General features: G+C 60.1%; 1 protein-coding gene across 2 annotated transcripts in view; it reads left to right on the top strand.

Moving 5' to 3' along the window:
• Window positions 1-26,436, top strand: part of TBL1X (transducin beta like 1 X-linked) — a 136,443-nt gene that overhangs the window by 33,988 nt on the left and 76,019 nt on the right. Inside the window, exon 2 of one of the 2 annotated variants that reach the window (XM_036235696.1) lies at window positions 24,081-24,155. The exons of the other annotated variant lie outside the window; for it this stretch is intronic. The gene's annotated coding sequence lies outside the window, so the exon portion shown is untranslated. The remainder of the gene's footprint in view (window positions 1-24,080; window positions 24,156-26,436) is intronic. 2 annotated transcript variants of the gene reach the window in all.

Here is a 26,436-nt window from a genome sequence, read left to right as displayed (position 1 = left end):
CGGGGCCGGGCTGGGACTTCCCGGCTCCGCGCCCTGGGGTCTCCTCTGCGTGGCGGGGAGCAGCCTTCAGCAGAGGGCTGGACAGCGCGTGGGTATGTCAGCCTTGGCCTCTTGGTCCTCATTCTGCTCTGGCCCAGGTGCTGTATAAACCCTCAGGTATGACAGTGTCCGGGGAAACCTCCCTCTGTGGCCACCGGAATTCAAATTTCGTGCAGTTTTCACATGTCCTGTGAGACATTCCTTTTGATCTCCCCTCCCCCACCCAACCATTTAAAAAACATTAAAGCCGCCCTCTGCTCGGGGGCTGATTGGGCCCCGGCTGCCTGGCCCGCCGGCTGTGGAGGTCTGTGTGGCGGACTAGCTGACATGTGGGGGGGCTCTCTGTCTCTCCCAAGGACCTTGGCGCGTGTTGGACTCGTGGTCCTGCCTCAGAGAGGGCGCCCTTGTCGCCGAGCAGGTTTTGGGAGGAAGTAAGTTTTCACTCCTTCGGTCTGGTGAATTCATGTTGTTATTCAGTAAATAGCTGTTGATAGGTTACTCTGTGCAAAGCCCAGCCTCAGTGATATCAGGGCTGAGAGAGAGAGACAGACAGACAGACACACCTTCTGCCACCGGCCTGGGGCTGGCAGACCTGCAGGGGAGGCAGACGTGCGGAAGTAGTTAGAGACCGTGCCAGGCTTCGCCTCCCCTGGGGCCCAGGTGTCCTGGGAGGTGGGGGGGAGGTCAGGTTCTGGAGAATGACTGGCTGGAAGGCTCGGCACCACCTGTGAAGAGGCCTCTGGCTTCCTCGGATGCCCGCGGGGGTTCTTTGTCCTGCGAGAGAGGGATTATTCAGGAGAAAGGCCTCTGAGGAATGTCACCTTTCAGATGCCCTCTCTGGGACGATTGGGGTGGCGGGGGTGGGGGGAGTAAGGGGGTGGGGGTGACCAGAAAGGGGGAGTCAGCAGCACGCCACCTCATCCATTACCCAGGTGAAGTTACGATGTTGGGGTGACCCGGTCCAGGGATATACATGCAGCCGGAAAGGTTTCTGAGGGTGTCATTTCTTCGTTTCTCTTGGAAAACTTGTTCGAAATCAGTGTATGACTTGATGAGTCACACAGGAAGCGCCTGAAGCAAGATTCTGATAACGCTCTTTGTTGGAGAAAAGGACTTCTCTGGCCCATTTCTGAAAGTCAAGTTTAACTGGGACTCGGCCAGATCGCCGGTTTCCTGTGTGCTGGGCCCTCAGGGCAGGCTTGGGTGGCTGGACACAGGCCGCCTACAAAGTTCAAAATATTTACTGTCTGGCTCTCCCTAGGGGACCTTTGCCACCGCCTCTTGGCGACGTGGACGGGGCCGCACTCCATCGGTCTGCAGTCGTCAGTTTCGGGCTCGCCGAAGGAAAGGAGCCCAGACCTGGTGCTCGGTGACCGGGGTCCTGTAGAGGGTGACGTGCCCACTCGTGGTTGCGGGCACCTCCCTTCCTCTGCTGCCGTTTGAGAATCATCAGAAGGGCGTTCTCAGGCTCTCGGGAGAAACTTGTAGGGAGAAATGAATTCATGCCTCCAGAGGCACCAGGCTGCAAAATATCCCAAACCCAGGACAGGACAGCAAAGCTCACGAATGTGGGGAAAGCTGTTTTGAATTCCTCTGGTTTTAGGAGACTTAAAAAAGACCCAAGGTGACCTTTAAACAAGAACAAGGGAAGAATCCTGTTTGCAGTTAATGTCTTCTTAAATGAAGGCGTGCCGAGGAGCCAGGTGTTATTTTAATGGCTCGCAGGGGGTCACCTTTCTCCTTTTGGTAGGCCAGTTGCTTCTACACCAAGCCCAGAAAACTTGCTTGCATGTTAATGATTTTCCTTCTGTATTCAGGTTTGCCGGCTTCTAATGAATGGGCAGAAATTAAGATTTCCCTTAAATTCGCCAACACAGCCTAAAAGCAGTGAAACCATATGGACGTGTCCAATTTGAAATTTGTCGTCTGGGTAAATCATAATTTAAAAGTGAACGTGTGCTAAAATCCTGCCCTTTTATAAAGCGCCCGCGGCCCACGTTGCCTATGCTCTGAAATTATCCTCGGCTTTGAAGCCCTAAGACGGTGCTCGTTTTTGAGAAGTCCTGGCTTTTTTTCGACCTCTTCAGAAACACTTGTGTTTTTCTCTGAGAACAGGTGAGAAAATCCTTTTGGCCTCTGCATCTTAAGGAACTACACTCGTCTTTCCATCAGCACTTTTCTGTATCTGGGTTGACGTCAGACCACGACGTCTTAAAATGCAGCAGGAGGGAGGCATGTCTGAGGTTTCCCCCCCCAAAATAACGTATGTTTGTGAGTGCCACGTGTGACCCCTTGGCCTGCCGGCCAGCCCCGCCTTACACTCACAGGTGTGTTCACTTGGGAATGGCTCCCGCCCTCCGAACGTGCCGTGCGTCTGGGGGTCTGGACGTGGCCGCTGTGGAAGGCGTTTTCTCCGGGCTGTTTGGTGACGGTCGGGGCTGGTGCGCTCCCGTGGGGACGCTGCCCAGGGTGTGGCAGACCAGGCGAGGACAGAAGAGGCCACCGGGACTCTCCAGATTCCCGTGAGGTCCCCGCTGGACAGGTATCCCCGACAGCTCGCGTGGCTTCCCAGCGGGGAGGTTGACGTGGCATGAGGCAGCCACGTCCCAGAAACAGAGCCTCCCTGCTGGGCGTGGCCGCAGGGCCACCTGCCGTCCCCAGACGGCCCCCCTGCTGCGCCCGGTCGGTCGGCTCAGCACGCACCCAAAGGATGATCTCTGTTCCCTCCGGCCCTGTCCCCTTCCTGAACTTCCTCCGCTGTAGCCGCGGTTGCAGATTTGGGGAGGGTTACAGCGTGGGCTCCACGAGGGCATCCCGAGGGTCAAGGTGAAAGCCTTTGGCCCCTCCGGGGGGGGGGGGTCCTGCTGTGCTCAGTCTGCCCCGTCTCTGTCGGGTGTCCCAGCTGCGTGGCCGCCCCGTCCCATGCACCATGCTCCCGACCGCCCCTCCCCGCTGCTCCACAGTTCTGCAGAAGAAACTCCTGCTCACTCTCCTTTCTTAGCCAGGCTGCCCGGGGGTGGGGGGTGGGGGGCTCCTCCTGCAGCTTTACCGGTGGTCTGTGGGGCGTTTGCGATGTGGGGTGCTTGCCGGGCACCGCCTCCCGCTGCGTGATCCCGGCGTACAGGTGAGCACAGGGATGCTTAGAGAGGAAAGACGGATTACGTCCAGAGACAGCGGTGTTTCTTCTTTAACGGAGTGGGGGTCGGAGGACGGGGGTGCAGTGGGACCCGGGCAATGGCGAGCCTCCCCCCCCTCTGTCTTCCCGTCCGGCAGCTGCGGAGAGACGAACTGGCTCGGTATTTCTCAGCCGCCTCTTGGACCAGGCACCGAGCACGGTGGCATCTCTTACTTACTCTGCTGGGGCCGCGGTGACCAAGTCCCGCAGAGCCAGGGGCGTAAACAGTGCATTTTTCGCTCACAGTCGCGGAGGCTGGAAGTCCAAGATCCAGGCGTGGTCAGGCCGGGTCTGCCGAGGCCTCTCTCCTGGGCGTGCAGACGGCCGTCCGCTCCCCGTGACCTCCGGTGGTCGCCCCTCCGCGTGTGCGTGTGTGCGTGTGCACACGCACGCGCCTGTGTCCTCGTCTGTTTTAAGAACACCGGTTGTATCAGGTCCCACCCTACCCTCCTGACCTCTTTTTACCTTAATCACCTTTTTTAAACAGCCCATCTCCAAATACAGTTGCAGTCCAGGGTGCTGGGGGGTTAGATCTTCTGCTGATGAATTTTAGGGGGGCACCGTTCAGCCCCGGAGAGCTTGAAGCCTTGACACAGCTGTGTGTGTGTGTGTGTGTGAGTGTGCACACGCACGCTTCCCGTGTGAATCCTTTTGAGAGAGTTTCCTCTCTACTTTCTGGTGTCGTAATTCTCTCCCCCCGCCGATTTTCCAGAAAACTTCTTGTCCTTACCCATGTCCGAACGAAACTCCGTAAACGTAAACGCTGCAGCTCAGAGAAGTGTTAAGATACGTTAGGAAAACCATTTTGGGGAAGTTTTGTTTTTTCCTTGTAACGGAAAATCTTCAATGAAAGAGACCGACTCTGACCAGGTGTTGAGAAAACGCACTTATCCAGCTCTAACCACAAAGAGGAACCATCAGATTGTTCTGGAATCCTCCGTGGACATTCAGGCTGCTAATTTGGGGGGAATGTAAGGTCAGGGCAATTTGCAGTGCAAAGACGGACTGTCTGGTACTTACGGCGTTTTTCGTGAGTCTTCAGATCGTCCTACACGTTTCGTTTGGCGATGCTTCTATGATCCTCGTCTTTTCGCTCACAAACATACCGTCGTTCCTGGCCACGTGTGAGCGTATAGTTAGTTCTCTTTACATGTTTCCTCTGTCCAAAATAACGTTTGTTTAAGCCCCAAATCATATTGCTGCATGAGTTAACGTACAACGAGATTCACTCACTTTTGGTTATTCTTGACTAAAAAAAAAAAAAACACCATAAAACAAAACCCAGCTTTCTTGAGACGTACTTTGCATACCATACAACTCACTTGTTTATAGTGACGGTGCTTTTTAACATATATATATATTTTTAACAGGAGTGTGGACTGTTTCCGTTTCTTCCTTTTTCGCTAGTGCAGACGCGGCCGGGGGGTGACTCCCCGGAGCCCCCCGACTGCCGTCAGTGACCAGGGTGCTGGCTTCGTGTGCGGTGCACGTGCGAGGCGTGTCTCTCTGCTATCCTGGGGAGACAAGCCGCCGTGCAACACGGAGGTTGCTGTCTGTCGCGGGAAGGACAGGGAGGGACCACCCTGTGCTGCTCGCTTCTTAGGGACGGCGCTCGGGACCGTGCGCCCTGCGCCTGCAGGGCTGCCCCTGGGAATTCCCCACACGCAGGTGCAGCCCGCGAGCCCGCCGAGGGAGGCCGGCCCTGCCGCCTGACCGTGACGGAGGCTTCACGTGTGTCACGGAGCGGACCCTGCCTCGCCCGAGAGTGGCGGAAACCCGTGAACACACGAGGAGGAACTCCGGCGGAGAAGTGGCTCTGCTTTTCTGAGCATCGCCGTGTGGCCTTTAATTGCGCCCAGATGGTGGGACTTGGTCACAGTTAATGATGAAGGACAGTGTTCTTTATGGAGCGTGCGTTTGGAGGTAAACACGTCCCATCTTTGATGTTTGGTGTCAAACAGTGTTGGAGAACAGTGTGCTCTGCGTTCTTTTTGTTTGGCTGTAAATACACTTGTCTCTTGGATTCGCTGTGTCGCCGTCTGTAGCATCATTGGGGAAGGGATCACAGAGCGAGATATTTTAATGGACTCACGCTCTCGAGGATGCAACTGACGTTGTGCAAGTCAGGGACCTGGAGTATGTGACAAAGACTGGTGAATTGAGAGGCAGTAACAGGAACAGCGTTTCAGCTCACGTGACGTGTTGTTATTCCCCGAGCGCTTTCGAGCGGCTCGCTCGTTCCGGGAGCCCGGCTCCGCGTCGCTGGGCCGGAACCGCCCGCGTGGGCCCGCGAGGGGCGCCACCCCAGCCCCAGGCAGCCTCGGCGTGACCGTCACGCGCAGCGACGACTCGGAGGGCGCAGCCGTAGCTGTCCTCGTCCTGCGAGGACAGGAGGCGTGCATCACGGCGGCAGCGGTGTGGCCTCCAGGCGAAGCCGTGGCACGTGAAGCGTGCCGGACACGTCCCGCTTGGCCGGGCGGCGGACGTGAGGGCGTCCGTCGCGTGCTGGGCGGTGCCCCGTGAAGATCAGTCCCGTGTGCTGTACGCACAGGTCGCAGTGACGACATGATCCCCGTGGACTCCAGGTGTGAGCGGCGACCCGGCAGCGCTTAGTGCGGCTGGAGAACTGGAGCACGGGCCGTTCTCGTAAGGCGCGGGCCGACCTTGCTTTTCTCAATGGGCCACTTTCCACCCCCTACCCCCCACCCCCGGCTCTGTGCCTTAACCTCCCCGCCAGGGGCCTGGGACCAGGGGACGCACGGAGCTACAGAGCAAAGTAACGTGGAGGTTGCTGAAGCGGTGACTTGCTTTCCCTTCCGCGGGTGGGACGAGAGCCATCTCTCCACGGGGAGCGCAGGGTCCGTCCGCCGGAGGCCTCCCCGTGCGGCGAGGGCCCCCGCCGTGGCCTCGCGACCTCGCGACCTCGCGTTCCCGCGCGTTGCTTTGCCGTCTCGAAGCGCGTCCGGAGAGGTCGGTCCACCGATGCCGCCCAGCACCGCCGGAGCAAGTGGGACCGAGAGAGGGCGGAAGCCGCAAGAAGCGGTCGGGTCGGCTTGGGGACGGCGAAGGCTCAACCTTCCGCAGCGACGGGGGAGGGGAAACTGGCGTAGAGCGTGAGTGAGCAGGAACGGGGGGCGGGGGGCGCCTCCGGAGCCTCGGCGCAGCGTGGTCCGCCACGATGGGGGGGTCGCCCGGCGTCTCCCGCGCAGGCGGCTCTGCGTTTCGTGCTGTGCCCCGAGCGGTCCGCGGCGGCGCCCGCGTGACTCCATCCACGACGGCGCCGCGGTCGGGCTCTCCCCGCGCCGGGCTGGCGTCCGGGGCCCCGCCGGGGCGCGTGGCCACCGTCACGCAGTTCTCCGTGGGACGCGCCCGCCGGCGGCATCTTCCCAGCCGCGCGGTGACGTCGCGCCCGCCGTCGGCTAAGTGTAGGGAAGTCTCACGGACAGGAGGCGGAGAGCGAGGACAAGGACAGCATTGCCCCGGCGGGCTCGGGAGGGAGCCCGGGCACGGCCTTGGCTCCGGGTCGCCTCTCAGACGACCCCGGAGCGGCCAGCAGAGCGGAGGATGCAGACGGGGGGGCGGCTGCAGCGCAGGAATTGTTCGGCCCGAGAAGTGGGGGGTTTCACGGGAAGGCGTGAGGCCTTCCCGCGCCGTGGCCGGAGGTCGTGTGAGGTCGTCAGCATTACTGTGCCGTCGTTGGAGGTCACACGTCCCTGGGCCAGCCGGGATTCGGGGGCCGGGGCCGGGTGTCTCAGGCACGAGGTAGGTCACCGAGACAAAGACTCAGGCGGGGAGTGCACGTCACAAGAAATCACACACGCTGGGCGGCACGGGGTCACATGACTGCGGCATGCGGGCACCTGCTCGACGGAGTCAGAGGTCGCAGCCGACGGGCAAAGCCGGAGGGCTTCTCGGCGCCCCGTGGGCTATGCTGGGATCGGTCCTCGGGGCTGGGGTGGCCGTCAGCCTGCAGGCGGCGGCCAGCCAGAGAGACGGTTTCTGGCAGGGGTCCTTCCCGCACGATGAGGGCCACGGAAGACGCTTCTGCAGTCCGCAGCGCTCGGGAGGTTCTCTGGGAAAACCTCCACTTCAGTGGCAAGCTGCAGACGATGCTGTCGTCGAAAGGATGTAAAAATGTCTTTTTTTTTTTTTCAATTTTCCTCGGTCCGTTGAATCAAGTGTGAATGCAACATGCACTTCCTCCCCGTTTCTAACTGCGCTTCCTCCTTTCTGGTCGGGAATCACAAAGGCAGAGTGCGCTCTTTGTACGAGGCGCGCGATGCAGACACTTGAAGGGAAACTGTCCCTGGCCAGGACGAAGAAGGAAGTCGCTCAGGAATCGAGTGGGAGGAGAGCCAAGCAGAACCAGACAGGAAAGCCAGGTTGTGTGCGGTGCAGTTTTAGCTCTCACTGTACCGATGCCAACGCTCGCCAGGCCGTGATGGTGCTGCCCGGTTATTGGTGAATTTTTTATTCATTAAATGTGAATAATGGGATAAGGGAGTCCCTGCGTTGGGCTGGGGGGTTTAGGGCCAGGGCTGGCGGCTCAGGTCTGTGTCTCTGGTGAGAAGAAAAGGCTGTGTGTTGCTCGTGAACACACTGGCTCCTGGGTCCCGGGTCCCGGGTGTCGGGTCCCGGCTGGACGTGGCCTGCAGGGTGGATGGAGTCACAGGGTCCAGAAGGGCAGGAAGCCTGTCTCGTGGGCGTGGCTGCATTCTCTGGGTTTTACGTTTGTGTGCATTTGTTTCACACAGTACGTGCTGTTGATTTGGTGAAAAATGTAAAGATTCGAGGAAGCAGGAAAAGCCCTCTTATTCTTCCTTCCAGGAGTAAGCGCTGTTGACAGTCCCTTTTCTGTTTTTCTGATGATCCGCGTGGAGTTACAGCTGTGGTAGGTGTGTACACACACACTTGTGCATTTAATTTACGTCCCTTCGGGGCGTGTTGGTAGACCAGCAGACATACGTTCCCTCTAAACGTGTGTCTGTTTGGGTTCTTGGTTTTACGTGGTGGACACCGTTTCTGCCCACCTGGAGCTAAGGCTGTTTATTGGAGTTCGTGGCCCCTTGGGAGCTGGCGGGGGGCACGAGGCCAGCCTTGGGCGCGGCGGAAAGCGAGGGTACTCCGTGGCACGGAGCGGCAGGAAGCAGGTCGCACAGCTTGGCCGCCGGAGGCAGGTTTCGGTGTGGCTGGATACACTGGTGTGTCCCCGAGAGTCTAAAAGAAACTGCAGGTGTACGTCTCTCCCCGTGTGACTACGTTAAGATTCAGAGTGTGCGCGCGTGCGTGTGGGCGTGGGCTTGCGTGTGCGGGACAGAGGGCAGCTGCCATGCACGGACATAGGAGTTGGGTGAGTGGGTGTCACGCGCCCACCTGCGGGCGGCACCGAGGCCGGGGGGAGCAGGGATCCGGGGACGGGGCAGGAGGTCAGCGGGCTGAAGGGAGGCCAGGAATTGCGGTGACGGCCATCAGACCGTAGCCAAGTGGAAGCCATCAGCGTGCCCCGCTCCCGAAGGCAGCAGCCGTGCGGGGGGACGTTGATGTCCCCCGCGGTCTCCTGATGGCACGCGCCCTGGCTCCTGGCTCCCGCCCGGCGGCCCCCAGTTGAGCCCAGCGCCGGCCCCGACCTCGCTCCTGGAGAATGACGTGCGAGAGGGAAGACCTGGGAACGTTGCAGCGTTACGTCAGCCCACCGAGGGCTGAGGACAGAGCGCACGCTCCGTCCCCACGCCGGGGACTCACGGTGGCACCGACAGTGGCTTTCGCAAGAACCCTGTGAGCTCCCCGCCGGTGCCAAGGCGCCGGGCCGGGACACATTCCCCGGGGAGGCGTCCAGTGCCCCCGTCTTCCCCCGCCTGGCGGTGCCGGTCCCGTGTGGCCCCAGGTGTCGGGGCGGCTGCACCTGACTGAGGAAGCGCTTGACCTGAGAGGAACATCGCTGCGGGCCTCTGACGGGCCCCCTCCGGCAGAGCGGAGGGTGGGCGTTTTCGCCGGAGGAGCCACGTCGTCGCTGACCTTGAACGAGACCGGCTGATAAGAAAGGCGTGTGCGCACGTCGCCACGGTCCGAGCCCTGCGTCGAGCGCGGGAAATGCGACTGCTTCTCTCCCAGGCTCTGGAACCTTCCAGGGGCTGTCCCAGCTGCGGAGCTGGGGGCCACGGCGGTTCCGGCCCGGTTGGCGCTCAGACTTAGCGGAGGTGGCCTGCAGTGTGCCAGGCCTGCCCGAGACCGCAGAGGGGCGGACGGCGATGGTCACGCTTGCCCGGCACACGGCGGGGAGAATCCAGGGACATCACAAAGTGCGTGCACTTAGCTAGAAACACGAAGCTCGGCACAAATGCACAGTCAGCGTTTTTTGGGTTTTTTTTGTTTTTTTTACAAGACTAATTTGAACTTTAACTTCGACATCAAGATGGGTTTAAGCGGGTATTCCGTTGAAGACACACGGTCGCCAGGTGGAGCTGGTGTGAGCAGGTGAGCTGGTTCCAGCCGAGGCTCGTGAACGTCTCCCTCAGTTCGCTATTGGGAGAGAGTTCGAACGTGGGAAACTTAGAAGATGCAGCTGGGCATTCACCTGCTCGTCAGCTGTCGACATTTCACGAAATTCGCTCGCGCTCTGCCGCGCAGTAATTTCTTTGTTTCTTTCTTTCTCTTTCCCTTTTCCCCCTCGAATCTTTGGAGAGTAAGGATATTGTTTACGATATACACTGCGTTTCCACGGTGCACCAGGAACCTCACTTCCGTTCTCCTTCCTTCCACACCATTTCCTCTCGCCCCTTTAGTCCATTTTCATTCCTTTCTGCTTGTTTTCCTTGTCCCCCCTTTTTATTTTTTGCCTCTTTCAATGTCTTCTAAAGCCCCTCCCCCCAAAGAGCTATTGATGATTCTTAAAGTTATACAAACGAAATGTCACCTCCTGGAGTAGGTTTTGTGACCGCCCCGGTCGTTAATGAAGCATGAAACTTATGAACATCGATGAAGACCTTGTAGGGAGCTTTGGTCCTGGGGCGTCTTAGAATGTAGGCAGAATCGAAACGTGGGGCCTTTGTAAAACTTTATGAGAACCGATCAGACACTGTGACAGTGGCCGATACAGTGTAATGTGTCCAACATCCGCTGACTCACGGATGTGTCCTGTTTTAGTATCAAATGTTTCACTATCATAAGCTAATGTCGATGTGTACGTGTGCAAACTAAGGCATGGAAAACGAGGCGCCGTTGAAGGCGTAAGCAGCGTCATCGGTATAAAAAAATGCCACGCCTTCTCACGTCCGAAGATGTCGGTCGTCCCAGACATGATGAGTGCCGCGGCACACCCAGCACGGAGAGCATCTGGGGCCCCCAAAGCCCTCCTCCTCCGCGCCGCCTCCTCCCGGCTGTCCGAGCCCAGGTTCCCCTGCCTGTCTCCGCCTGCTGCTGCGGCCTGGCGTGCTGTCTTCCACCCAGGCCCAGAGCCGGGCCAGCAGGTTCTGTCACCAGGAGGGGGCGGCCGCCCGTGCCTCTCCTGGGGTCCCACACCGCAGCCCCCGGCCAGACCCTGCCCACCGCCGCCTTTGTACAGCCGAGAAGGGTTTTGACGTTTTAAATGGTTGGGGGATCACGTCGGAAGAGGAGCATCTTACGACGTGTGGACATGATAGGAAGCTCACGTTCGGGCGTTTGTGAAACGTTGAGCGCGTCACGGCAGGTCCGGTTTCTCTCCAGTGACGTGGTCTCCACGTCTCGTTCTCGATTTTGCCCTTCGGCTCACCGGACCTGCAGGGTTTCCCACTCAACCCTTTCTGGGGGGAGCCAAGCCCCGCTCTGTGGAATCGGACCTTCACGTCAGATGTCGGAGGGCACCGTGCGTCCCGGCCCGTGATAACAGGCGCTCAAATTCGTGCGATTCATGACCCAGAATGAAGGGGACCTGTTGGCTCCCCCAAGGGGACCCGCAAGCAGGCTTCACCGCAAACCCCCGCCGTAGCTTCCGATCTCGGGGACGCTACCTGTCGGGCGTCCAGTGTGACTCGGACACCTCGCCGTCTGGACCCGGCGCTCTGAAGCCCTTCCTTCGTCTGGAACTTTGGAGAAGCCCTGAGCCGGCTCCGCGGGGCTCAGGTCTTCGAGGTGGCGTGAAAGACGCTTTCGTTGTATTCAGCCATCGGCGATGTGTGCCCTCGGCAGCAGGTTCCGTCTGAGAATCGCCGGGGGGCCCCTCACATCTGATCTCGGCCGCCTGCCTGGGATTCCAGAAATAGTTCTCCCCGGCCCTGCCCCAGGTTCCGTGCCGTGATCGGGGTTGGGGGAGATGTCAGACGAAAGGGGGGGCCGTCCTCGCTGGACTTGCAGTTAAAAGGGGCCACTCAGAGCTTTGATGCACTTACTCTCCATCGCCGGGAGTGCGTTTGATTCTTTGTCCGCCGGCCGAGTGGAAAGAAACAGCCGCTGAGAGCGACCTACAGAAATCTCGGTCAGACGAGGAGGAGACAGGGTCTGGGTTCGCGGGGGGACCGGCTCCCTCGTCCTGTCCCCGACGGTGACGGCAGGCCTCGGCGTAGCGCTAAGGGCAGAAAGCGATTTCGGGTTTTTGTAAGACTTCAAAATCATCTGGAGAATACTGACCTCCCCCCCCCCCCCCGCGCATGGAAAAAGGCCTTCTGCAGAATGTCCTTGCAGAGGCTCGCGTTTTGGTGATTTTAGCAGAATGTAGGTCAAAAACGTGTGTACTGCAGAATTCAAGGCGGTTTGAAGACGTCCCGGAGAAGGTAATTGTGGTCGCAGCTCGTCGTAATCTGGGAGGGTCGATCGATTGTCCTGCTTTCGGGGGCTATGTGCGCCTGAAGTCACCTCGGCCAAAGTCAGTCTGGGGACTTTGGGAGCTCGGAGCAGAGGCTCGCCTCCGGGGACGGTCGGGTCCCCAGCGACCATCTGGCGGCGTCCGGAGACGTTTTTGCTTGTCCCAGCTGGACAGTGGGCGGGACGTCCCTGTGTCCCGTGGGCGGAGACCCCGTATGCTCCGATGCACACGACGGGCCCTGCCACCACGGATGATGCATGACCCGACCTCCAGTGGCCCTAGTGGTGGAGTCGAGATGCTCTGGACTGGAAAATGTTAGAGAGCCTCAGTTTTACGAGTCTTTTTTTCAGTGTTACGTAGTGTAGTCGTGTGTAGACGCACGTGTGCGCGCACACACACACACACACACACACACGGTCACGGGACTGCGCCCTGGCATCCAGGTTTTAAACGGACACCCAACATGTGCCCAGGGGGTCGTAATTCCCTGTCACTGCTGCCCGTGTGGCTGCTCTTGGTGACAGCGACGTTGAAACGTCTTTCGTTCTTCTGCACGAGCGTCCGCGGTAGCATCGATGAGGCACTTCCGGAGTGTATTTCGGAATGTCCTCGTCTTTACTGTGACGTGCTTGAGCACAGTTTTCTTTCCGCGTGTGGACGGCGGACGCGGCGAGGTGCGCCTTCAGGTCCCCGCTATGAGAGCGGCGGCGGCCCGGGAGGCGGGGGGCTCTCCGTGCAGCCACGCGGCCCCCCGCGCGTGCGGAGGGAGTGTCGCGTTGGCCCGCGCTCGTTCTCGCAGACGCGTGTCTTGCCGTGTGGTGGCGGCGGCCGGGACGCAGGGTAAACGTGCACGGTGGCTGCGGGCGCGGGCTCGCCCGGAGCGCAGAGCCGGCCCCGGCTGCTGGAGGCCGGCGGGGCGGTCGGCACTCTGCTGCCGTCACCGGACTCCTGCGTCTGGCCTCACACTCTCCAGACGTGTCGCGCTGCTCCCTGAAGCTTGCGGGAGGCGGCGCGACCGCCCTCGGAAGGTGTCCCGGTCCTCGTCCTCGAACCCGCGCCTGGGTTACCGACCCCGGCGAGAGGGCCTTTGCGGATGCGACTCCGCGGTCTTGCGATGGGCAGGGGACCCCGCTGGGTCCAGAGTCCCCACGAGGTGTTTCTGAGTGGAAGGATGGAGGGTCGGGGTTAGAGAGCAGGTGTGGCCACAGGAGAGGTCGGGGCGATGTGGGTTGCGGGCCAGGGAGCTGGACACGGCGAGGAAACGATTGTCCGCTGGAGCCCCCAGGAGGGATGAAGCCCTGTGCCCTGGACACCTGACCTCTGGGGCTCCACCAGACTAAGTCTGAGTTGCATGAGGCAGCTAAGTTTGTGCTGGTTGGTACAGCAGCAGCAGGAGATTCATACAGCAGGGAAACTGGCCCAGGAATGATGGTCCACGGGACGAGGGGTTCAGCTGCCACGTGGCAGACGATCAGGGCCCTGCTCGGTCGCCGGTTCCCGCCGTGGCCTCCGCAGTGAGAGATGCGGCCCCGCGGGGAGCCGGCAGCTGCCCCTTGTTTGCAGTGGGCCCGATTCTTCCGCTGTGACCTCTCCCGCCAGCTCCGACCACAGTCGTCCTCGTGCTTCTGGAAAACCTGGCTGGATCCTCGTCCCGCAAAATGCTGACTTGTAGAACGACGGCTCATAGTGTATTCCCAGGAGTGAGCCGGAGTTCACGTGTGTGCGTGACGGACACGCCCTTCCCAGCATGTCTGCACCGTTTCAAACACGTATTTCACGGTCATCCTTGAAGCGTTGGTCACGTGCGAAGACAGAAAATTGGACTTGTTAATCCACGTACGGTGAATGTGAAATCCACTTAGCCTGGGCCTTCAGGTGTGGAGATTCCTGAGTCCTGATGAGGAGATATTCTAGCGAACACCTTCTCACTTCTGCCGTGACTCTAGGAAACGCTTTATATGTTTCCGTTGTCATCACAAACCCGCTGAAAATCTGATGTGCAAATATGACTGGATTTGGTAAAATCTGTTGTTCAGGTGGAATTTGGATCACAGAGCCATTCTGCATGCCTCCAGCCACCTTAAATTATGCGATTATGCTCCTGACATTAGAGGAAATGTGCTTATTTAAAATCTCTCATGTCTTGGAACAAATGAAGAGTTTTCCTGTTTTTGAAAAGTTGGAAGTTGTCTGTAGCTTCTCGATTGTACCATAACAACATTACCGTGTATTTTGATATTTACACACACGTCCCTGGCTAATCTTTGCTTCAAAGATCTCCGAGGGCTTTTTTAAAAATTAAAAAGCAGCGGTATCGAGGCATTATTTACGCACCACAAAACTCCCGTGTCGTAAATGTAGAATTCTGTGATTTTTCAGTAGTTTTAGAGTTGCGAAGACATCACTACGATACAGCTTGAGAACATTTGTCACCCCCAGATAGAAACTCTGTGCCCCGAGCAGTTACCCCCACTCCCCAAAGTCCCCGGCCACCGCCCACGTGCTGTGTGTGTGTGTGTGTGTGTGTGTGTGTGTGGACTCACCACTCGGAAGATTCCAGATGCACAGAGCCAGACGGTCTGCCTTCTGTGTCTGGAGTCTTTCGTTCAGTGTGACACCTTGAGACTCACGTGGTGGGACGAGCGAGCCCTTTGTGGTCCCTCACCGTCGAGGGACATTCCGTTGTCGCGATGTGCCGGTCCCTCCGGGGACCTGGGGGTCCTCCCCACTTTGTGGCCGTCGTGAGTAAAGCTGCTGTGCACGTTCGTGTCCTGGTTGGCGGTGGGGGTCCGTTTTCGTTTCTCGTGGGCGCGTTCCTGGGGGTGGGCTGGCCGTGCGTTGGGACCTCGCTGAGCTGTCGAGGGCGTGTGAGGCCACGTCACTGGACCTCACACGGTGCTCGGCCGGTCCAGTTTCTCCGCATCCTCACCGGCGCTTGTTACCGTCTCTCTCTTCAGAGAACTTTCTGAACCTCTGTTGTCACTTGAGTAGGAAGTTAGGGATCCGCATTCCCGGCCTCAGAGGCCACCGGCCCCTCAGTGAGGGCGCCGAGTGGGTCTTCTGAACGCGAAGGCTCTGGGCAAGGTCCGTGTGAGTGGACGGGAGAAACGAGGACTGAATGAACAATTCTGGACGCAGCAAGGCACTGTGGGCGCCCGGCTCGCCCAGGGGCCTGTGGGGGCTCAGGGCCTGGGCCCGAGGGGCCACACCTCGTTCATCAGCAGGACGTAGGTTCCAGGCGGAGCGAAGCCCTTCGTCGCGTGTTTGTGGAGCTCTGCTTTAGAGTCCCCTACGAAGGGCCGCGGCTCGTCGGCTGACGGCACGAGGGAACGAAGCTGGGGGAATGAGGGGCGAAGGCAGAGTGTCGGGGGACGCGACCTCTCCCAGGATGGGAGGATGAGGAAGAAGCAGAGGAAGACTCTGAGGGGAAGTTAGGAAGCCGCAAGAGACGCTCCACGCCTGTTTACCACACGCCAGGCAGTGACGGACTGAAAACAAGCCGTTCCTGCCTTCGTGGTGTCTACGGTCCGGCTGGAACGCTCTGGAACGTTCTCTCGGAATGCGGCTGCGACAAAAGCCGGTCAAGGGGAGCGGCCTGCAGGAACGGCGAGGCCAGGCGTCACCGAGGACCGGGAGGGACGAGCCGAGGTCCCTGCGCCGACTTTGTCGAAGGGATCGATGGCCTCAGGGCCGCAGGCGGAGGACGCTTGCCGTGGCGATTCTCGCGGTGCTGACCCAGGCCCGTTTCTCCCGAGTCCGCCGTGCTGCGCACCCCAGTTTAGTGACGCCCCGCCGTTCACACAGGGAGCGGCGTCTGGGCCCGTGACGTTTCTGCGGCATCATTTTGGAAACCGGGCCATCCCGGGTGCTGGCTCACCTGTCACTGATTGTCCGAATTGGGCCACTTCTAAGAGAGGATGTCGGCACCCTCAGTAATTACCTTCTGACAGCGGGGTCAACCAGGGCGGCCTCCGGCCAAAGCACACAGGCGCATGTTGCCGTGCTGAGGTCCAACCTTGTCCACTCACTGAGTTTTTCTGAAAGTGTCAAATTCGTGAACGGGTTTTAATGCTGCATATTTCATCATTTCTCAGGAAGCCTGGAGATTCGTTCCTAGGCACACACCTGGAGTCGTCTGTAGGTTTGAGTCAGTTGTCTTGTGTGTTCTGATGCTCTGCAGATACCTGGAGACCCCACTGTGACGGGCAGAAACACAAATAACTTCAAAAGCATCTGCTCTTCCGTGATCTCGCCATTAGGCGTTTTCCCTAAAACACCAGCTATCATAATAGCATGGCTGACTTCTGGCGTACATGGCCCACAGACACTCTCGACCCTGCAAGATTGGTTCTCCTTGTTTATCGAAGCGTTGGTTACGAGAGCCAAGGGTCGTCCGGGACGGTGAGAGACGGGCGTCTGATCGAGCCGGAACGGCGCGTTGCCAGGCAACCGCGAGAATGCTCTTGCAGACGCGGTATATTTATTGGCCCCGAATGGCGTTTACAACATCCTGCGACGCGTCTCTGCGACCCCGAGGGGACCCACAGCCCAGCCGGGACTCGGAGCGCTTCTAGAAACGTGTGCTTGCGGCAGACCGGGCTGTGGGGAGACCTTGCACGCTGCCCGCACGCCGCCTGCACACTCAGGAACGTGTCCGGCATACCTGTGCTCTGGCGGCGTGTGGCCGGCTGGCATTGGGGGTCTTTTCTCAGGAACGACCCCGCGGAGCGTCTGATAGCATCTACCGAGGCCGGAGTGGTGCCCAACTAGCGCTGGCGACTCTGTCTTCCGTAGTGGCAACTTCTTTGGTTTGTGGGTGCTGCGACTCCAGCCTCTGGCAACCTTGTTTCTTTGGAAGGGCGGCCAGGAACATGGTTACAGACGCCTTCCAGGTGACGGGAAGTCGCCGTCGGTGGCGAGCTCTGCGGGGCGTCCTCACCGCTTGGCTTCGTCTCACTTTTGCAGACCGTGGTTGCTGTTCACCCTGGTTTGCCCGGTTGGTTATTTATTTCACGTTTGCTGATGGCGTGTGTGGTTTCGGAACCCACGTGACATCTTTTTCTTCCCGGCCGTCCCCACGCGGGGAGTAAAGTGTTTCGGCGAAGGCACGTCCTCCGGCTTCCGGGACGGTCTTAGCTTCCAGCGGCTTTTGGGTTCTGATGTGCGCGCGGCATCCTGGTTTCGCTGGCTGGTTCCTGTGAGGTACGTAGGGACAAACCATCTTTCTAAACTTAGCGCAACGAGGACTGTATGAGCTGCCGTTGCGCAGACTGGGAGGCGAAGCTGTCTCAGCCTTTCAAGCTTGAAAATTAAAGTTCTTTAAAAATCCATTTAGGAAAGAAAGGCGCATGAGGATTAGCTGAAGCTCTTGGATCATTTCATTTTACTGAGGTGAGGAGAAAATCTTTTTAAATCAGTTTTTGGGCTTAAAGGCACCCTGAGTGGAGTGGTCCTTCTTCTCCGTCTCTCTCAGTGTGGTGTGGCCGCTGGACAGGTGTCCCGCAAACTCTGTTGAAAACTGGGCCTCAGAGCCTGGAATAGGTTTCGTACGGTTTGTCGACAAGCAGGAAATGAAAATGAGGTTACGGAAACCAAAGTTCTTCACTGTCTCCCACTAAACAGAGAGGGGCTCTTTCTGGCTCTGGGAGCAGGAGAGCTTTGGAGCACTTTGGGGGGACTGGCCCGGGGCCTCGGCCGTTCTCCAGTGACGTCCTCCGATCCACAGCCAGGCTGGGCTGGGGGCAGTGCTACGGGCCTTACGGGTGTGACTCTGTTCCCCCCAACAGCCACGTGGCCATCGTAAGCATCCCTCTCCCCGATTTACGAGGAGAGGGAAGTAGGGGCCACGCGGCTGCTTAGTGACCAGCCGAGGTCACAGCGCATGGACTGTAACGACGAAAGCAGTTGCAGCCGACCTCACGTGGCATGCGCCGTGTGCCGGGGAGGGGTCTCGGTCCCTTCCATCCCTGAGCGGTGGTGCGCACCCCAGCACTGCGAGGGGTTACCCCGTTCTCCCCATCGTGCAGATGAGGACGTACACGGCATGGCAAAGAGGCCTTCGGCAGCCACAGCCCTGCTGTCCGAGCTCTTAACCCCCAGGCCAAGCACGCCCCGGGCAGAGCAACGGAAAATGGCCGGGTCCCTCTGGGTCCCGGCCAGCAAACGCCAGCTCCGTCTCCTTTTCTCCCCGCTCTCGTCCTGGAGCCGGAGGAGATGAACCCGCTGGTGGCGAGGCTCGGGCCGGGTGGGGAGCTTGCCAGACGGTGGAATGCACAGGGCGAGTTCCTGTGCCCTGGAGATGGGCAGGGGACAGGAACTCGCCAGAGGTGTGAGGCAGGGGTACGTGCGAGCCCTCACGTGCGTTTCTTTTTTTTCCGTGGATGTTAGCTTTACACGGATTAGATAATTACAGGCTTAACTGGGTCAAACGATTGCCTTATCTCATACCAGATTCCCACGTGACAAATCCCATCTCGGTCTTTGTACGTTTGGCATTTCGCGGTGTAAGTTGGGGATCGATTTCTCGTTTGCCGCGTGAGGCCAGTGACGCTGCCGGCGCGGGGTGTGGGTACAGGGTACGTGTGTCTGCGCCCGTGAAGCCGTACCCGTCAGCACGATTGATGTGGCCTCTTCCAGGAGCACGAAATACTTGTTAGTCAGCCTCGTAACGCATGAAAGGAGAAATCAGGTTTATGTAAATGTCTCATTTAGTGTCTCTCCGTATTTGAATAGCTCGTGCTTTTACACGGAACTGCAAGACCCGCTCGCCTGATAAAATGTCGTTTCGCAGGAACAAATGGATATCGAATGACTTCTCTGAAGGACGCGTAGAGAAAATGTCGTTTCCCATTGATCGTTACATAAAAAATGAATGATTTTCCCTGGATGTTTACTTCTCTGTACCTACAGTGCCGGTGCGTTTGTTTTTCTTCGAAGTCGGAAATAAACAGTCTCGCCGTTGACGCGGCCCTGCGTGTTTAAAGGCGCACCTGGTACGGGCCGCCGCGCTCTGAGCACGGAGCGCCGGGGACCGTGGCTCGCAGAGAGTTTGGCGCAGTCACGGGCTGCCTGGCTCTGCAGGGGGCTCAGCTCTTGGGGGGACTTCGTTCTGTTTTCTGTCTCTATCGTTGTTTACAGCATGTCTGCGCAACACTGTGTTACGTTTGTGATACTTGTTGAATGAATGAATGAACGAACGAACGAACGAAGCAACCAACAAGTCAACGCAAAGAGAATGCCATGGTGCCTTCCTACTCTGCAGAGGAGCTGCTGGTTAGCACAGCTTCTGGAAAGATGGTGGGGCTCTCCGGTCACAGTCTTCGGGGTGTCAGGAGCTCGGCAGAGGTCTGTCTGTCCCTCGCTCCCGTGAGGTTTAATGCTCGCTTCTGTGTTGTGCTGTGAGGGCATAATGCCGCAGGCGTCTGTTTCGCGGGGTGCCTTCGTCTCTCTCCTGAGGAGGAGAAGTGGCGGACCCCAGTGGCCCTGTGTCCACTCCGGGTGTGGTAAACCCCACGCCTGGGTGCGGACGGATGTTTCTCCCTGTGTGACAGCACTCTAAAAGTGCCCAGGTTTTCCCGCGAGGACGGAGGCGCCGAAGGATGGAAGCAGAGGACCTAACAGCGACAGGACTCCCGGTGGAGATGCAGGGCGTGAGCTCAGTGCTTTCCTCCTGAACCCGAGTTTACTCTCATCTCAGGGCAGACACAGAGGCCGCGGTTTTCTCTTTGCTGTCTTTCTCCCGCCGCCCTCTAAATAACCTTCAGCTGTGGTGTCTCACATGGCAGCCACCCCGGCCCACACGACTGTTTAAACTTAAACTGATTCGAAATGAAATAAAATCGTAGCCGCGGTCGCCTCGATGGTCTTAGGCACGGTTCAGCTGCTCAGTAGCCGTGTGTGGCCGGACGCCTCACTGGCCAGTGGGGGGAGGAACGTTTTATCAGGTGAGAACCGGCTACTCAGACTGTTGCCGAATAGGTATTCCAGGCGCAAAATCTAAAATTTGAAGAAGAGACTAGTTTCACAGCAGACGACTAGATCAGGGAATAAAGCTTAAGCACTTGGAAAAGAATTACCACGTGAAGGCTCGTTGTTGTCTCATTCGGAGTATGAGGGGTAATGGCAGTATCTCCGTCCTCTCCTGGATGAAGACACCGAAGTCATAAGAATGACCCGGAATCGGAAACAACGTCCGATTTCTTGGCAGTGACGACGGAGGTTGGACAACAGACCGAGCGCAGAAGTCTGCGGAGATAATTTTCACTCAGGACTTTGTGGTCCTTCCTCCACTGATTAGTTAGGGATGGAAGGCGGTTATTTGTGTATATTCAGGATATCGGTCTAATTTAGCTTTTTGCACGTCGCTGCTGAGGACGGTCCTGGAGAATGTGTCCCCCTAAAACAGGGTAAACCAAGGAAGGGGGCCATGGGGGATCTCAAGCACAGAAAGAGGCGGAAGGAATTGTCCCAAGGTCGCTGTGGTTCCCAGGCTCGTTGGCGTGCCCAGTGCTAACATGGACAGGCGGGAAGGTCCAGACGGGAGCCCCGGGGAGCAGCGTGGCGGGGGGGGGGGGCAGGGGACCAGTGGCAAGACACGGAACTCACACATTCCCTGAGAGTTTCGACCACGTGAAAAACGGAAAGATGGCGGAGGATGTTGGAAGGCTTCCCGGGGAATCGGAGGAGATTAAGGAGTGAAAAACAGGCCGCCGGCAACCTCAGGAAGGCGCACCAGCTGTGCGAGAAAGGACTCGTGGTCAGCTGATCTGCTCGCTCAGCGGAGCCCGTCCCGTCGTGGAAAGAATGTGCGTGTTTAACCCCCAAACCTTACACTGTTGGGCAAACGTGCGAGGGCGGGAAGCAGAGGATCGGCGACGGGAATTTCAAACACCCCAAATCCTCATCCGCACGTGAGGTGATGACCTAATAGCTAGAGTCGACAGGAAGCGGGTAATTGAGGAGCATGGCCGTCAACATCAGGGGACGCGGCCACAAATAAACTCGGTTCTTGGGGTGCGAAGGTGGTCGCTGTGGGAAGCAGATCTGGGGGGAGCTGGTGCCCGACAGCGTGTAATTAAAACGGGGAGTGTTTTCCCTTTTGAAATCGTGGACGCGTTTCACTTTAAAAAGACTGAAGATGGTTTGGAAGATGAGGTAGGATCTGCGTCCTGGAAAGATAGAGCAATTTTAGCGGGGTCAGGCTCGGCAGCACCGACGTGTCTTGGGGTGATTATCCTCTGCCGGGTGGGGCCGACCGGGGTGCAGTAGGGTGTTCAGTGGCATCCCAGCCTCACTCGGTGTGAGCAGGTTCGTTCTCCAGGCTCACCAACGACAAACGTCCTCAGACGTCGCCCAGGATCCCCGGGGGGCAAAACCTGTCCCGTTCGAGGACCACCGATTTAAAAGGATGCGAAATGTGTCCTTGAAGGCATCATCTCAGAATCCGAAACTGCTGCCCAGTGCGGGTGAGGCCGCGGACGAAACCTTCACCACACAGAACTCGACCCCCGCGGCCAACGGAGGGGTCCGGGGTCCTCTGGGGTTCGTGAGTCCCCCTGTTCCGTACGGGCCGGAGCCCGTCGGAGCCCCCGGCCGCGGGCCCAGTGGTTTCAGGGCTCGGTCAAAACGGGAGCGGACCCAGGAGGAGCCCGCGCCTCCGCCTCCGTCATGCTCAGCGGCTTCTGAAAACGTGTTTGAGATCTTTCACGTGCCGATGGCGGCGGCGTGACGTGAACGGGTCCGGACCGGAAATGCGCATCTTCGCGGCAGCGTCGGGAGCCTGTCGCGCCCTGTGCGTGTGTGTGCGGGCCGAGCCGGCTGCAGGACGGACGGACGGACACAGACGTCCTTCCTCCCGCCCGATCCTCCCGCACATTTCTCGCTTCGTTGCTAGAGTTTCCTCTCAGACTCTGCCGAGGGAAGTCGACAGGAACACGGTTCCTCGGGTTTTTTCGATGCGGATGAAACGCCATAAATAATTTAATGGCCTCGTTTCACGGCTGAGGAACCTTCTGGTCCAGAGAGAGAGGGAGAGTTTCTTAATTAGGAGCAAAGTGAGGCCTGTGACTCGGCTCTGCCTTTTTATTTTTTATTTTTTTAGCATTTTTGTAGCGCGGTGTGTGCAGACGGACGGGCAGTAAAGTGGGTCAGGCGTCTGGCGGCTTCGCCAGCGGGTGCACCCAGGTCAGCGTTGAGCGCAGCCGTCAGCGGGGCGCGGGGGCCCTCGTGAGCTTAGAGGGTGCGGAAGCAGGAAGAGTGGGGTCTGCTTTGCTTTCTCTCTGGGGGGCGGGCGGGGGGTTGGGAGCAGGATGCTTCAGGTGCGGGTCGGAAAGGAGAGTCTCGGGGTCCCCCCCCGCTCCCCAAGCAGGCTGGTCTCTGAGCCAGCACTGCCGCCAGGCAGGTGTTCTCACCTGGGGGGGCACGCAGCGAGGTCGGCCCTGGATTCCTTGTTCCCCGGGCCCCTGCATCCTGACCGGCTGTCCCCTGCCCTGCGCTGAGCCCCCACGCCGGTCCATGCTTCAGCCGTTCGAGCCGGGGGCCCTGCGCCCGCTTGGGTGTGTGCCGTCCGCAGGGCCGTGTGGCCCAGACGGTGCCTCCTCCACCCCGCGGGTCAGGCCGCGCCGTCCTGTGCCCTGCCCAGCCCTCTGGCACGGCCTTGTCGCCAGCCTCGGCCGACGGGTCGAGAAACCTCCGTGGCCTCCCCGTGCCCCCGGGTCTCGTCTGCAGCCCGTTTCTCCTCCTGCTCGCGTGGCTTCCTGGGTCTGCAGGAGCCTCGCCTCCTCCGGGAAGGCCCCCCGGGTTTCTTCCAGATGGCGTGTGCATCCTCTGCACGCGGTTCCCCGGCGTGCGTCCTCCGCCGACCTCCCCGTCGTTCACGTCTCAGCAGCTGGCATTTGCTCGTCCCTCGCCGACTTTCGAGAGACCTCTGTCCCTAGAAGCCAGGGACCCCCCCCCTTTCTGCATTCCCGCCTGCCTGACACTCGGGGCGCGGTTCGGTGTGAGGAGGGGCAGTGGGTGGCCGCTGTCCTCTCGTAGGTGGAGCCCAGCGACGCCGCTCCGCACCCCGTGGCGCCTGCACGAGGCCGCCTGGCCGCAGGGCGCTGCCTGGTCCCGCGCCGGCGGTGCCCGCGCGAGAAGAACCGCTTTAGCGGCAGCCGAAGGTTAAGGTCGCAGCCGCGGGGCGGCTCCGAGGCGTCGCGGGAGCCGGGGCCTGTCCCGCTGGCTCAGACTGGTGCGTGCAGGGACCTGCTTACCGGACTCCTGCGACCGGAGGGGCTTCCCCCGGTCGAGGCGGGAAGAACGGTCTTCACGCCTCCCCCGCTCAGCCTTTCTCCGTCCCGGGAGGCGGAGCCGCCGTGCACGCCATGGCTCCAGCCGGAGCCCGGAGTCGTCTGCTGTGACACGTCCCCTCCCGTGACACGTTCCCCACCGGCCGGCCCCCTGTCCCCAGGGTGCAAAGCCCGCTGTGGCCCTGCCGGCGCTCCCTCTGCCGCCCAGCCCGCTGGCCGTCCGCCCTCGCCCCACGGTCACGGGCCCCGCAGGACGTGTGCGCGGGCTGCGTCCACGGCCCGGCCCCCGGGCCGCCTCCCAGAGCTGCGCCCCGGCCCCCAGCGCGCTCCGTGCCCCGTGGCGACTTCCGCGCAGCCCCGTGCTGATGGAGCGCGTGCGCGTCCTGACTGGCCCAGTGTCCCCGCGCCCCGTGTCACCGGGACGGAGACCTGGGCGCCCAGTGCCGTGCTCTTCCCACGAGACGGAGTGCGGCGGCGAGAATTTGCTGCGTGGCGCGGAGTCCAGACACACCCGGCCCTTCGCGTCACGTGCTGCGGGACGGTGGCCCGAAACGTGTCTGTCGAGAGGGTGGCGATGCCGCCCCGGCCCTGAGAGCGGGAACGTGGCGGACTGCCGTGCGTGTGTGCGTGGGAAGGGCGGGTCCCCGGCGCTGCTCCTCACCCCCCCGCACGGTGCTCCCCGGCCCCGGCTTCCCGATTCCCGTGAGTCGGGGGTCCGCCCGCCACGCGGCAGTCAGACGTGCGCGCGAGGACACGCTCATTCCCGCCGCCGCTCACCCCGCCTGTCTTTCCTCCCCAGGTGACCGAGGACGGAGCACGGGCTCGCGCGCGAACCCCGGCGGGAAGAGGGCGTCGGCCCCGCGCTCGGCTCTGAGTAAGTGACCTCGCGGCGCGGGTTCCGTGTCGCGCGGTGAACGTCCTGCCAGCCTCTCCGCGTCCCACCCACCCCCCCCGAGTTCCAGCGAGTGCCGGGAACGGTCATCGCGCCAGGCTGCCCGCCACGGCCGGGTTCGCGAGCCCCCCCCCGCGGGCTGGGCCGTCTGCGGGCCTCGGCGCTTCGCAGCAGACTCGGCCTCGCTGGCGCGTCTGGGCGTCCGGATTCGAGGCAGGCGGCGCGGGGAGGATCGTGAAGCTAGGCTTTCTGGGGCTGCCCTGTTCCTGCTGGGTTTTTCCCCCGCCTGCGTTCGAGGTCACCTGGTTTTCTTCTACAGAGGTTTTTGGCGGCCCCCCCCGCCCCCCCCCCCCGTCTCGTGCATTTGTCTTGGGACGTGTTTGGAAAAATGCCAGGCAGCCGAGTCGGGCCTGGTGGCCCAGCCAGGGTTTTCCGCAAAGGCCCAGTCTGGCAGCCTGCCGAGGCTGCAGGGCCCGGGACGCAGGCTCCGGGGACGCGGTTCCTCCGTCCGAGCCCTGCACGGGCTGTCGTTGGGGCGCATACCCACATTCCAGACTCCCCGAGAACGAGGCCAGTTGACAGGGAGGGCCATTTTCATCCAAGTCAGGAGCGTCCATTTCAGACTTTCGTATGAAAAAATATATATATATGTTTCTGGAATGCCCGTTTTTGAATCTATCACTGTGATGATAGCGGCGTGTGAGTTAGGTCTTGAGTCTGGGGGCGCAGAATGGGGGCCTGGCACAAAGCCATGGTGTGCAGGGGGGGTCCCCCTGCTGTGGGAACTCCAAGGAAGGGTCTCGGCGTGGGCTGGAGCCGCCGAGCAAGGCCGGACTCCCCTTGTGGGAGGGAGGCCGGACGTGGCTTTGCTGATGGCTGAGACCCTGCTCCCTGATAAAATGTGTCCTAGACAGGGACCGTGTGGGCCGAGCTGAGGGACCGGGAACCAGAAAGCTTTTATTCTCTTTCTCAAGCTGATAAGCCAGGCTGGTGGAGTGCAGGGGTGGGAAGGGGCCTGAGAGAAGGCGCAGGACTTTGAACTTGACCCTGCAAGGCAAGGACTTCGAACTTGACCTCGCCTGCACAGTGCCCGCAGCAGACTCTGACTTTGACTCTCTTAGAGTGAGAGCTGCCGTCTCCGTGCACCTGCACGCCCCCGAGGGAGACACCCCTGCCGATAGCACTGTGTGTATGACACCTTAGAAGAACCCCGCCCCGCAGGTGCGGAGAGGATACATAGTAAATCGTGGCGAAACAGTTGCGTTGCGGTTACTGAGGGCCGGACGTTGCCGTATTGTGGCGACAGCTTTATCGGGATGGAACTCACGTTCGCAAGAGTTTGGCCACGTGAGGTAGGCAGTTCGGTCGTTTACATTGTGTTCACACAGTTGCGCGACTGTCACCAGTCCATGTTAAGACATTCCGTCTCGCCCAGAGGAGTGCTACACACGTTCCCAGTCTGCTCCCTGTTCCTGGCCCCCGACAGCCCCCGGTTCGCGTCCAGTTTCCACGGGTCCGCCCGTTCTGGGCGTCCGGCGTAAGTGGCATCGTAAGCGTCACGTGCTCCTCATCACGGGCTTGTTGCTTGTCACTCGGCGTGACGTTTTCAGGGTCCGTCCGTGCGGTCGCCCGGGGCACAGCATTTCATTCCTCCAGCTGCCGAACACTTCGCATCGGGCGAGCAGACTACACGTGCTCGTCGGTTCGTCTATCAGACGCTGTGATTTTTGACGCCTTCTCTGTCGAACCAATTTGAGACTCGCAAGAAGTTGCAAAAAATAGCACAGCGAGTTCCAGAGCTTCCCCCCCGCGCCTTCCCCCACCGACAGCGTGTTACGTGGAGTGACCTCCGCATCAGGAGGAGGGAGGCGGCGTGGCCACCGTAGACACAAACGGAGGCCGTAGCCGGTCCCGCCAGTGCTGTGTGTGCGTGTGCGCGCGTGTGCACGGCGTGACAAACTCCATCGCACGCATAGGTCCGTCCGTCCACCACCGTCACCCAGGACGGCCCGCGACCACAGCCGGGCTCCTGTCCTTTACGGTCGCCCCGTCCAGCTGCAGCCGTGGGCGCTCACGCTCTCCAACGCTGCCGCTTCGAGACGCCTTTGGAGGCCGTGCGGACCGGCAGCTCCTGCCTTCTGCGTGCCGAGCCGCAGAGCGCGGTGCGGACGTGCAGGAGTCGTTCACCCATTCACGTGTCGGCGGGCGTCGGGGACCTTTCGGGTTCGGGGCTGTGACGGGTGGAGCCGCTGTGGACATCCGT

The sequence above is a fragment of the Rousettus aegyptiacus genome, unplaced genomic scaffold, assembly GCF_014176215.1.
Source record: "Rousettus aegyptiacus isolate mRouAeg1 unplaced genomic scaffold, mRouAeg1.p scaffold_m13_p_19, whole genome shotgun sequence".
Classification (NCBI taxonomy): Eukaryota; Metazoa; Chordata; class Mammalia; order Chiroptera; family Pteropodidae; genus Rousettus; species Rousettus aegyptiacus.
Note: the sequence above shows the minus strand (reverse complement) of the source record. Positions and strands in the feature narration are given on the sequence as shown.